This window comes from Pleurodeles waltl, chromosome 3_1 (assembly GCF_031143425.1).
Source record: "Pleurodeles waltl isolate 20211129_DDA chromosome 3_1, aPleWal1.hap1.20221129, whole genome shotgun sequence".
Taxonomy (NCBI): Eukaryota; Metazoa; Chordata; class Amphibia; order Caudata; family Salamandridae; genus Pleurodeles; species Pleurodeles waltl.
In genome coordinates, this window is record NC_090440.1 from 218480038 (window position 1) to 218494026 (window position 13989).

Sequence of the window (13989 nt, forward strand, 5' to 3'; positions counted from 1 at the left end):
CACACGCACTCACACACTTACCCCCTTGCCATCCACAAACAATCGCACACTCACCAGTCCAATCCACTTACACACACGCACCTCCTACCCCAATCCACAGACACTCACATAACCCCTCACCCCGTCCACAATCACTCACACATGCAGACACGCACCCACAAACGCTCCCCTCCTCCCTCATTCACGACATTCACACATGCACTCACACAATCACATACACACACACTCCTCCCCTGTCAGATGATCCACTTACCTCATCCGACGAGGAGGTTGTCCGGGATGGGACAGGTCTCTGCGCTTCTGCCGCCAGCAGCGCCCCACCATCAGGACACAGCCACACCGTATTACAGGTTGTAATACGGTGTGCGGTCTCTTTTTGGTGTAGCGGTGCCGGCGGTGGAAGCGCCTCTTCACCGCCAACCGCCAGCACGATTGGTGTCTGAATTCCACCCAATTTCGGGTGGAATTCCGAAATCAGTCGTAATAGGGTGGCCGAAGTCATAATGAGGACCTTACTCTGAGCATCATGCGCAGCAGAGAGATCCTCTGTCAGTGGTTATCACCTCTTTTCAGGGCCAGAGTGAGTAAAAGGTACTGGACAACAGGAAACAGTGACTTGCGGAAATCGTGAGGAGCGAGAAACAAGAGCCCCAGCTCCACTGTGCCTAAAAAAGACCTTGTAGACTTTTGATTTCTGAAATAAAAGCATTCCTAATACTCCTCTTCCACCTGTGCAATCCCTTCTACAATTATCCTGCACCCAGAATGAAAGACCAAGTCAACAACTATGAAGGCCTTCTAGCATCAACCGTCACATAGACAACAGTCTATAGCACCTAATCCTAAATTCGTTTTTTCTGCCTCTTTTCTTTGCAGCCTAGCTGAGAAGTCTTAAGCATGTACGGCTTGCATATGTTTTCTAGAATTCTATCTAGATGTCACCCAAGCCACTTCTGTCAGAACTCTTTAAATGAACATGGATTTACTTCAGCTGTACTCTTCCACACTAACAGGGCCAGTTTCACAAAGATAAACTTAGACCTGAAATCCAAGGGCCTGATTCAGAAAGGTCAACTTAGACCAAAATTCTAAGTTAAATTTATACGTTTGGTCTAAGTTTAGACAAAAATTGAAAGTTTATGATTTCCAGGTATCAACAAATATTAGACCTGACAGCCTTAGGGTGGTCACCCCCAACTTTCTGCCTGCCTCCCTCCACTTTTTTACACTGTTTTTGCTGGTTTTAGGACTTTCTAACCAGTGCTAAAGTGCACATGCTCTCTCCCTTAAAACATGGTGACCTTGGCTCAAACCCATTTGGCATATTTAATTTACTTATAAGTCCCTAGTAAAGTGCACTATATGTGCCCAGGGCATGTTAATTAAATGCTACTAGTGGGCATGCAGCATTGGTTGTGCATTCCACATAAGTAGCCCCCTAACCATGTCTCAGGCCTGCCGTTGCAAGGCCTGTGTGTGCAGCTTCGTTGCCATTTCAACTTGGCATTTGAAAGTACTTGTCAAGCCTTAATCTTCCCTTTTTCTACTTATAAGTCACCCCTAAGGTAGGCCCTAGGTAACCCAGAAGGCAAGGTGCTATCTAAATAAAAGGCAGGACATATATCTGTGTGTTTTATATGTCTTAGTAGTGGAAAACTCCTAAATTTGTTTTCCACTGCTGTGAGGCCTGTGTAATAAATAAGCTCAATTTCAGACTCCAAGGAATATGAAGTACGTCCTTTTATTTGAACATCTCATCCACCATCCAGCAAGTCCAACAGCTCCCTTTACTCTGATCTTCATCTCCATGGCAGCATTCCACATTCTACTGTTATGTCATGGATGACCTCAGCCCAAAGAAAGCTAGTGAGCATTCCAATCAGGCTGAACTCATCCAAAGCCTATACCACAGCCTGCTCCTTTCATAGGCTAACCTTAAGGCTACCCTCATAAACTGTTTAAGTAGTAGATTCTTATTTGAAAGGGGTAAACAGGTCATATTTAGTATGGCCAGAATGGTAATACAAAATCCTACTTATTGGTGAGGTTGGATTTTATATTACTGTTTTAGAAAGGCTACTTGTAGAAAGTGAGGATTTCTTTGCACTTCAATCCTTCTGTGCCTTACAGCCTGTCTTCAATCCACATCTGGTTGGGCTGGTTGACAGCTCCCTTGTGCATTTCACTGAGACAACCACATACACAGGATGCTCAGTCACACCTGCACACATCTGCATAATGAATGGGTCTTCCTGGGCTGGAAGGGTGGAGGGCCTGACACTTACATTCTAAATGACAGTGGCCTGCCCACACACAAAGGACTGCCAATCTCCCTACTGGGACCCTGGCTGACAGGGTTGTACTGAAAGGGGACCTTGTGCACTTCAAAACCACTCTTTGAAGTCTCCCCTACTTCAAAGGCACTTGTGGGTATATAAACTTGGTCCCTGACCCTACCAATTCAGACACTTATTGAGACAGACACTCTGCACCAGAACCTGCAACCTGCCAAGTGAAGCTGCCTGGCTGCCCAAAGGACTCACCTGGACTGCTTTGCTGTAAAGGACTACTGCCTTGCTGTTGCCCTGCTGTCTTGCTGGCCTCTGGCTCTGCTAAGAAGTGCTCTCCAATGGCTTGGATTGAGCTTGCCTCCTGTTCCTTAAGTCTAAGGGCCAAAAAGACTTCATCTCTGAGAAGAAACTCCTTGTGCGGCAAACATCGACGCACAACCTGTCCAGTGGGTAGAAAATCACTGCATCGCCAAATCGGAACAACGCAGCCCAGCTCCCTGAGTGGAGATCGACGCAGAAACAACGTGATGACTGGAACTTTGACGTACAGCCCCCAGATCGACGCATTGCTGAGCCGGAGCAATGCAGCATGACTTCCTGTGAGAGGGTTCGATGCGGCGCCAGCTGTGCAGCAGAAACTCGTCCGCATTGCCCACCAGGTCGACACAACAAGTGTGACTTCGCCTCGCACACCCAGGATTTCCATGGATCGTCCCTGGGCATCAAAACACCCCGCATCGCAAAGAGGGTTCAAGCCTGCACGCAGGAATTCGATGCAAAGCCTTTGCCACATGAAAAGAACCGATGCATCGTCTGTGTGCGCCCGAAAATCCGACGTACACCTACCTTTTTCCACGAATCTCCTCCTCTGCGGTCTTCATTCGTTTAATTGTGATGCAAACCAGGTACTTTGTGCTTGCAAGAGACAATTGCTGATTTTAAAAACTAAAGACTCTTCTTATCATTACTAAAGTGATATTTCAACTTGTTATTATCAAACCTTGATCGTTTTTTACCCTAATTTAATCAGATAAATATCTTATATTTTTCTAAACCTGTGTGGTGTCTTTTTGTGGTGTTCTTACTGTGTTATTGCATGATTTATTGCACAAATACTTTAGACATTGCCTTCTAAGTTAAGCCAGACTGCTCAGTGCCAAGCTACCAGAGGGTGGGCACAGGATAATTTGAATTGTGTGTGACTTACCCTGACTAGGATTGTGGTCCCTACTTAGACAAGGGTGTATACCTCTGCCAACTAGAGACCACATTTCTAACAACAAAGGTAAGTTATGAGTAGTATCTTTACATCCGTACTCGGGGTGGTTCATCTGAACTCTGGGCGGATTATCCACACTCGGGGTGGATCTTCCACACTCAGGCCAGATCATCTGCACTCAGGCCGGTTCATCCGCACTCGGTGCAGATGAGGGAAAAATGAAAAATGATATGCTTCTGTAAGTGACTACCATGCCTACCCCACTCCAGCTGAAACTCATCAGCCCACACCCAATCCCAGCCTTGCTGCACACATAAAAGCAAAGCTGACACAAACACTTTCAGACCTTTCAACATGTTGTTGAATGTGTTTGTTGGTTTGCGACTTGCTATGTGACAGGATTATTTGAGGGGAAGGAGGAGGAGGAGAGTACAGAGGATCTTCAGACAAAAGATAAACCTCTTTGGGATGTCCAGCCAAGATGTCATGTCCAGATACAGTTTTCCGTCTGGTATCATCTTAGAGATGTTTTGTGAGTGGGAGCAGGAGCTTGACTGTGTGACCTGCCACACCCACGACATCCCAGCCTACTTCAAGATCCTGGCAGCTCTCTATTTCTTTGCTACGGGGTCAAACCATAAGGTCACCAGTGACCAAGTGGGCATCTCCCAGGCAAATCAGTCCAGATGCCTGCATCAGGTACTGAGCTGCATCAATAGGGGAGCCCTTTACCACATACGAATGCCCCATACACTGTTCAGAAGGCAAAGGGTAGCAAGGAATTTTCACCTAATTTCCTGCTTCTCACGAGTGCTGGATGCAATTGATTGCACTCTTGTGGCTCTACAGCCACCTCGCCACAATGCACACATCTTCTGCAACAGATACCGCTGGCACTCCATCAACATGCAGGGTGTCTGTAATGCCAGTGGTAGCTTCATTGATGTGCATGTAGTATTCCCAGGCAGTACCCATGACAGCTATGTTTTCCCCAGGTCACCTCTTGCCCGGCAGATGGCAGTGGGAGATTTTGGCAACATGTGGCTACTGGGTAAGTACCAAGGACCACACAAGTATGATATGTATCATTGTGTTTGTACATGTGCAGAACCATTAGGCAACACTGATCCTCATGCCACGTTCTTGCCCCCAACAGACACAGTATGTACCCTTTCAAATAGCATGTACTGTACAGATGCATGAGGGGCATTTACAAATATCACTCCATTTCCTTCCTCCGGTGATGCTGCATATGCACTCCCCCCTCATCTCCTCACACCATACAGATGTGCAACAACTGTACCTCAGCAGAGGTATAATAGGGCACACAAACTACACAGGCTATCATTGAGCACAGTTTTGGGCTCCTGAATTCAAGATTCAGATGTCTTGACCAAACGGGGGTTGCTGTTGTACTTCCCTCAAGTTGTGTGCAAGATTATAGTAGCCTGCTGTGTTTTGCACAACTTGGCTTTAAATCATGGCATACACCTGCTCCCTCAGCTAGGTCTGAATCCGGGCTACTGGGCCATTGTACAAAACAGAGGGCTCGGTATGCAGGTATGTGATCTGCTGGTTGACACATTTTTTACCTGAGCAACATGTTGTGTCATTGCCTTCACGTGATTTGCAGTTTGTTGTCAATAATGATTGGTGGACTTTTAACACTATGCCAACCTCAGACTACTTTGTGAGACATACATGGTGTCTGCATACAACAGCTACTCCCAAGAGTCAAATGATTGGCGGTGTAGTACGTTATGTGCACATGTCATGGACTAGTGTGGACAATGGCCTTCAATGGCTCTGGGAATCAAATGCCGGCATGTGAAAGACCTCCCTGGACAGTATCACAGAAGGATCTGCTTCACAAAGGGTCTCGCCCTTTGGGGTGTAGGTGCCACATCAGAGGGTGAGTACCTGTAACCAAGGTGGAATTCCTGCTAGGAGATTTCACAATGAAGTGATTGTATCCCACATGCAGCGATTGAGGGGGCACTGCCACCAGTGCATAGGTCGTGGACATGTCCAGACTGGCCAGGGGGGTATTGGACTTTTGTCACAGAGGCTGGAGGGGAGGGGGCAGGTCTCACTACTGTGTGTGGGTTCAGAACTAGCATGCCAATATGTGCCACCAGTTTCAAATCAGCAATCCTGCATGATCCACACACTTGCATTTACTGTTTCTCTGTTGAGGCTTGTGTGACAACCTTGGCAGTGTTGCTATGGCTTCCCAGTCTTACCCTGTACCTTGGGGTACTTGGCAATATGGCCCTCATTATGACATTGGCGGTAAATCCCCCTTACCGCCGCGGTGACGGCCGCCAACATACCGCTGTAGTGCCGAATATCCGTTTGCCATATTATGACACGCACACACCAGTCCTACAGACTACAGCCACATACACAAATCTGCCAGCCCAAAGGTCAGTGCTAAAGTGGCGGTCCCAACACCCATACTGTTACGCCAACAGAACAATGCCCATCACATTATGACCTATGAATCACCACTGTGGACATCCAATGGCAGTAAACCATTGGTGGTACATACCGCCGTGCTCAGAATGGACACCCACATACAAAACAACACCACATTAGGCAATACTAAAAACACATACCTGACACTCATACACACACCACACCCACCCACAGTACTATAAAACACACACCCATAACCCTTCATAAACAACAATTACTGCCAGGACATTGACACGAACAGCGCAGAGACAACTAGACACACACCCACCACATACACCCATACATCCCTCACGCACCCCACATCACACACCCCACCACACTACTCAATACACTCTCACAAACACACACAACATAACACCAATGTCCCCACAAAGGAACCCCCGTTTCACGATGAGGAGTTAAGGGTCATGGTGGAAGAAATTGTCAGGGTAGAACCACTGCTGTTTGGAGCAGCAGATATTCATTGCCAGGAAGATGGAGCTATAGCGGAGAATCATGGACAGGGTGAGTGCCGTTGAGCAGCATCCAAGAACAAGGGACGACATCAGGAAGAGGTGGAAAGACCTACAGTGGATGTAGGTACATTCTGTGGCAGCAAGGCACTCACTCGCCATACAGAGAACTGGCGGTGGACCTCCACCTCCTCCCTCACAGCTCACAGCATGGGAGGAGCAAGTCTTGGCACTACTGCATCCTGAGGGACTCGCTGGAGTAGCCGGAAGACTGGACACTGGTAAGCCAACATTTACAACTTATCACCCCCCATACCTGCATGCCATCACACCCCCTCATCTTCACTCCCATCACTCCACCCCACACATTGCACCAACACAGATGACGAACCCCAATGCCAAGCCCTGCATGCCATACCAATGCATGGACATCCCTCCCAGCCCTGCATGGACAACCATCACCAAAGCATGCACAGCACAGTGGAACTAATAATCACACAATACACCACAATATACAAACCAAGGTGGCAGGGCAACTGCAACGATAGAGGGGAAGCCAGAGATGTAGAATATGCCACAGGCATGAAGCATAATACATCACTTACATCCCCACAGGTGCCCCAGCCAATTTCAGCAGAGAGGAGGTGCCACAACTATCCAGTGCCCCAACAGAAGATGCCCCCAGTGATGACAGTAATTCTGGACTTCTGGATCTGGGCCAACAACCTGACCCATCAGGGACCACTGGACAGTCGGTCACCCAAGCCCACTCACAGTCCACCACAGAGTCTCCCCAATCAGTATCCAACACCACAGCACCCCCCAAGCGTACCCACACCTCTGTCCCCTGGACACGTCAATCAGCAGTGTGCCCACCTATACCGGGACCCCAGTCCACACCTCATACCGAAGACAGAGTCCTGGGATCAGTGGCAGTGGGCACACCGTTCAGGGGACAGAGGCACAGGCCAACAGTGACACAGGGAGGATCGCTGTGCACCAGGGGGAGGACAGGCCCAGGGAACCGACTCTACAGGATGCACTCACTGAGATCCTGAGAGCCTACCAACATTCCCAGGACACGATGGGCCAGATCCTTGACAACATGCAGGAGAACAGGCGGCTGCAGGAGGAACAGTATGAGGGGATCAGGGAGGACTTGCAGGCCATTAACACCACCTTGATCTCCATAGCAGGGGTGCTGGCAGACATGGCCAACATCATGAGGGAAGCAATAGCACACCAGCGGGCCCCTACCACTAGCCAGTCCATTGACCAGCCCTCCACTTCCACTGCACCTAGTGGGCAGGAGTCCCCACAGGCCGCCAGCACCCCTACCCCTGCAGAAGGTGAGCCACCCCACAACCCTCTGTTACCAGACTGAAGCCGGAGACACTTGCCAAGACCACTGCCACGAAATGAGACTCTCCTGATTGCCCCCCCTTGTGTCCCACCCTGTCACCTTGTCCACTTTGAACTGCCTTTGCTCCCCATCCTATGGCCCCTTGGACACTGGACCAGTGCTACAAACAGACTGTTACAATACCCTGGACTTTTCTCCATCATCACCCCATTCCATTGCACTTTTCCCTCAATTTCCTAGCACTACAATAAACACCCTTGAAAACAACTTCACTACTACTGTAGTATTTTCTGTGTTGAAAATGTGCATTTATGGAAACAGTAACATCTAGTGCAAATGATCTGAACACCGTGAGGGCATACAAATAATGACCTGTAGCTGTCTGTAGTCATCACATCAGGACACAGTTCTCTTCTCACCAACATCTGTAAAATTACAAGCCAGAGGTGACAGTAAGTTGAGATGCAATGGAAGTTAATGCCATCATGCTACAGTCACACAGAAAACAGCAATAGTCAGAGGAATGGTCAGTTGCACTGTCTCACCTGTGTGTCATTGGAAGTATTGACGGGTAACTGATGTTCAGTTGCCTTCATCCTCATCCTCTTCCTCCTCATCCTCACTGTCCTCAGGGTCCAATGCTGCCACGGGGGCCTCTCCAGTCTCCTCCTCCTGAAGAAAGGGTACATGTCGTCTGAGGGCCGGGTTGTGCAACATGCAGTATGCCACTACTATCTGGCAGACCTTCCCAGGTGAGTAGCACAGGGATCCACCTGTCAGATGGAGGCATATGAACCTGGCCTTCAGGAGCCCGGAGGTTCTCTCGATAATCCTGCTGGTTCGCCCATGTGCTTCATTACAACGTTCCTCAGCCCATTGTCCTGGCATTCCTCACAGGGGCCAGCAGCCACAATAGGTTTGGGTAGCCAGAGTCACCTGCAGTATTAAGGGACAACATTTACCCTCACACAATGATTTGGGGATGACACCTGAAGGCATACACTAACATACAGTGGGTGGGGACCACGGCTCACCTATTAGCCACACCCTGTGTCTCTGTAGATGGGCCATCCCATTTGGGATGCTGCTATTCCTCAGAACAAAGTCATCATGCACCAACCCAGAATACTTAGCATTGAATTTGCACATTCAGTGAGTGGTAACTCTTCCGATTCCTGAAAACATGTTCATTCTGGCGGGGGGGAACTGATGCAATATGTGTCCCGTCAATGGCCCCAACAATATAGGGCATACATTCCATTGCATAGACTCCAGCCTTCACAGTGGCCAGATCTTCCACCTGGGGGAAAGCTATGTAGCTGCACATGTGTTTCACCAGGGCAGACAAAACTCTTGCCAACACAATTGAGAACATTGGCTGTGTCATTCCTGCTGACAAGCCCACTGTCACTTGGAAAGAACAAGTTGCCAGGAAATGGAGTACTGATAGCACTTGCACAAGAGGGGGGATCCCAGTCGGATGACAGATAGCAGATATCAGATCAGGCTCCAATTGGGCACACAGCTCTGTGATTGTGGCCCTGTCCAGTCTATAGGTGAGTATAATGTGCCTGTCCTCCAGTGTCGCTAAGTCCACAAAGGGTCTGTACACGGAGGTATGTCTTCTCCCACTATTTATCCACAGTGGTAGGTATCTAAGGGACACAAGAGTGAGTAGGCTGTCACAATTTGAACAATGGAACCCCAACCTCAGTGTACATAGTGCATTTATGTGATGGGACAGTGGGAACGGTGAGGTATGTACTAATCTAGGCTGTGACGTAGTTAAAGTTGATATGACCGCTATCCGCCACCATGAAATGGTGACCACCTGTCCTGTATGTACGGACAGGTAGAAGTGAGATAACTCTGCCGACGTTGGGCATCGTGGCGGAAGGCAGTCTTGCACCGCTGTGCAATTCCTCATTGGATAATATGGGACTCTTTGGAGTACAGTGGCCAATGGGGATCTGTGCCAGTGGTGACGGTGTACACCACTGCGGACGTGACCGCCAATTTCTATCTGATTCTTCACTTGTTTCCTGACTTTCAACAGAACACCTACACCTACCATGGCCCGTGTGACCGGGGAAAGGGCCCCTGCCTTCCCTTCGGAGGAGTTGGAGCGTTTGGTGGATGGGGTCCTCCTACCCCAGTATGGACTACTGTATGGGCCTCCAGACCAACAGGTGAGCACACCTTGGGCACGATGCATGTGTGAAGGATGCATGGAGAGATGTGTGGAAGCCTTGTGTCATTGGGGGGAATGTCTTGTTGTGGTGTACATGTTGTGCACCAGCAGATGTGTGTGCCAATGGTGACGGAAACTGGTATGGTGGGCCGTATGTATGACAGGCTGGATTGTATGTGTGATGGTGTCTTCCTGTCTGTATTACCTCTACAGGTAAGCGCCCATCAAAAGAAGGCATTATGGCGTGCCATCGTCAAGGACGTGCGGACCCTGGGGGTCTGTGGCAGGTGGAACACCAACTGTTGGAAACGGTGGGAGGACCTGAGACTCTGGGCATGGAAGACCGCGGACGCCCATCTGGGGATGGCCTCCCAACGAGGAAGGGGTGCCCGTCAGAATCTGACCCCCCTGATGGCATGCACACTGGCGGTGGCCTACCCAGAGCTAGATATGCGCTTGAGGGAATCACAGCAGCCACAAGGGTGTAAGTACTGTATAGTGGGCATTACTACAATAATTGGCAGGTGACATGGGATCTGGGTGGTGGATGTGACTTAGTGGATGCCCCTAAGGCCAGGCCAAAGATTGCAGTGTGATTCAGCTCAAGTGTAATGGGTGTCTGGCAAATGCAGGTAACCTAGCTTGTTAGCATTCCATGTCAGTCAGGGCTGTGTGGGTACCAGGAAGGGTGCAGGTGGCGGTGTGTGGCTCTCATTTTGCCGTGGCATCTAGTCAGATCACTGGCAGTGCAATGCATGGTGCTCAAGCCTGATCCGTGTGTGTGACGATGCTGTGTATGCCAACTGTGGTGTTGGTGCAGTAATTGACCCAGTGTTTCCTTTTTCTCTCTCCCATCTTTTTTCTTCTGTCATCCTGTCCATTAGCATCATCTGGCAGAGGAGCAGTGGAACCGGCGACAGAGGGAGCTGCATCCCATATAACCCAGGAGGCAGAGTCCACTGACACTGAGGGAGCTAGTGAGACGGAGGACGAGGGGAGCACCACGGCGGAGACAGGAGGTGACAACACAGACTCAGATACCTCCTCTGATGGAAGCTCCCTGGTGGTGGTGGACACCTCTGTGACCACCCCGGCTGCAGGTACAGCCACCACCCCCGTACCAGCACCGCCCTCCCAGTAGCCCCTCAGCGAGTTGCTCGTGCCCGCTCACCTAGGAGGGTGGGCATCTCCTTCGCCCCAGGCACCTCAGGCTCTGCCCCAGTGAGCTCTGCTGCCCTGAATGAGGAGACTATTGACCTTCTGAGATCCATCCCTGTAGGGCAATAAACCATTGTGAATGCCATCCAGGGGCTGGCATCCCAGATGCAGCAATGCAATGCATTCCTGGAGGGCATTCACAGTGGATTGGCGACCCAACAGAGATCGATTCAGGCTCTGGCCTCCTCTCTGATGGCAGCCATTGTCCCTGTTCCTACCGTCCCCCCCCAACTACCACTTCCCAGTCCCAGTCTCCTGACCCCCAACCCATCCCATGCACACATACAGACGAGCATGCACACAAGACAACACACAAGAGTGGCACACTTAAACACAGGCACCACCCTTTATCCCACAAGGACTCACACAAACACCAGACAGTTGCAGACACAACCACATCCACTGCCTCCCCCCCTCCTCCTTCTCCACCTTCCTCACAATCTCGTCCACACTCACACCTGCATGCACAGCATCAACATCCACCACCAGCATCATCACACCAAGCAGCACACACACCTCACTAGCAGACACCTCCACAACTTCCATGCACATGTTCCATGTGTCCTCTCCCAACCTGTCTGTCCCCCCTCTTAAAGGACACAAACACAAGCACTCACACACCCAACAGTCATCCACCTCACATCAGCACACTGCCCATGCACCTGCATCCAAGTTCAGCAGACATACACCTCCTACAACCACTCCCTCAACCTACACTTCCATCCCTCCTCCCTCATCCTCACCTCCAGCAGAGGCTGCCCAGGAGGCATCTCCACCTGCAACCATAGTTCAGCCCTCACCTCCCGCAGAGGCTGCCCAGGAGGCCCCTCCACCTGCCACCACAGTGCAGCCCTCACCTCCAGCGGAGGCTGTCAGGGTGACACCACCACCACCAGTGGTCACGGACCCCTCACCGCCAGCTGAGGAAATGCATCCCTCACCTCCAGCAGAGGCTGTCCAGGAGGCACCTCCACCTGCCAAGACAGTGCAGCCCTCACCTCCAGCAGAGGCTGCCCAGGAGGCACCTTCACCTGCTGACACTGTGCAGCCCTCTCCTCCAGATGACACAGTGCAACCATCACCACCAGCGGAAGCCATGTAGGCCAACCTCAAGGAACTGTTGTACAAGGGGCCCCCTCCAGGAGCACACCTGAGAGATTGTGACTTTGCACTCCCCAGCACAGAGTAATGGGCATGGAGCCCCCTCCAGAAGCATTGGGGAAGTTACCCACTCCAGAGACTGTGGCCTTGCACTCCCTAGCACAGAGTAATGGGCAGGGAGCCCCCTCCAGAACCAGTGGGAAAGCAACCCACTTCAGAGACTGTGGCCTTGCACTCCCCAGCACAGAGTAATGGGCATGGAGCCCCCTCCAGAGCCAGTGGGCATGTTCCCATATTCAGCTGAGGTTCTCCCCACCCCCACCCTCCTGAGGTGCCTACCCACGTGCAAATTGATGCCTCTGAAGAGTTCTATCCGGATGAAGTTAGGATTTGAGTTGGGCCTTGGACTGTGGCCATGTGGGCCCTTAGTACATTGGACTGGGCATTGGCCCTTCGTGTACATTTGTACATATCTGTTTCTCATACAATTGGTTTATTTGGTAGCTGTTTATATCAATACAGTCTGCATTCTTGTTGTCCTTCCATTGTTCTGCCATGTATCGTGCCATTGTTTTTCATCTGCGGTTGGTTGTGTGTATGGTGTGTGTCTGGTGTGTGTTGTGCGTGTGTGTGTCACTCTTATTTTCCTCCCTCCCTCCCTTGTGTGCTAGGTGGCCCACCGTAGTCGTCTTCGTTGGCATTGGTGTTCCTGGTGGAGCATGACGTAGATGAGCACTGTGAAGACTTTCAGTTCCGGTTCCATGGCGGTGTTGTTCTTCCATGTGCCTGCAATGGTGAGTATTTGCTCTTCTGTGCAATGTGTCTGCCAGGCTTTTGATGACGTTGGTACCACCCCGGAAATTGTGGTGGATTGAAGGGTCAAAATATGGTGGGTGGTACTTTGTCTTCCACCTGGCTGTAGTTGGGTACCGCTGTGGTGAGTGTTGTTAACGCCCTGGCGGTTGGTGTGGTACATTCGCTGTCAATGGGAGTTTTCTCCACCATGGTAATAATTTGACGGTAATTACCGCCAGTCTGTTGGCAGTATTACTGCAACTTTATCACTCACCGCCTTGGTCATAATGAGGGCTTATGTGTCCAGGGATTTACATCACTGACTGTGCCTGGTTTGGTGATACAGTACAGTTTTCTTAGATGTAAGCAGATATGTTGACCATATGTAAATCAAAAAGAGGCAAACTGTGCTGGGAAGTGCTGTAGTGTAGAATGTATCTACAAAACCTTCTCTTTCTCCCTTAGTATTCCTGCCCATCCTACTCATTCTCATATGTCACACTTGTCTTTTTTTTAAAATTCCGTTCTGATTTCAGATTCTATGGCCGAGAAGCCGATCCTATGCTCCGCTCTCAGAGCATGCATTCCGGGTGTGAATAATCCACCCTCAGGGCGTAGAATCCAGAGCCAGGCCGGAACCAAATGATATTCAACAGGAAATGACACAGAGAAAATACAAGGCAGGCAGTCCATGACAGGAAGTTGCAGGCAGCCATTTTCTTGTCATTCTGAGTCATCCTCTGCTACCGACAGGGTCCTCTGCCATCCTGCTGCTCTGATCACACTAACTGCCCCCAGCATGGCTGAGGGAGTTGAGGAGAGGGCACCACCCTTCAGTGAAAGGGAATTGGTCATTTTAGCTGGGGGTTCTGGACAATTAC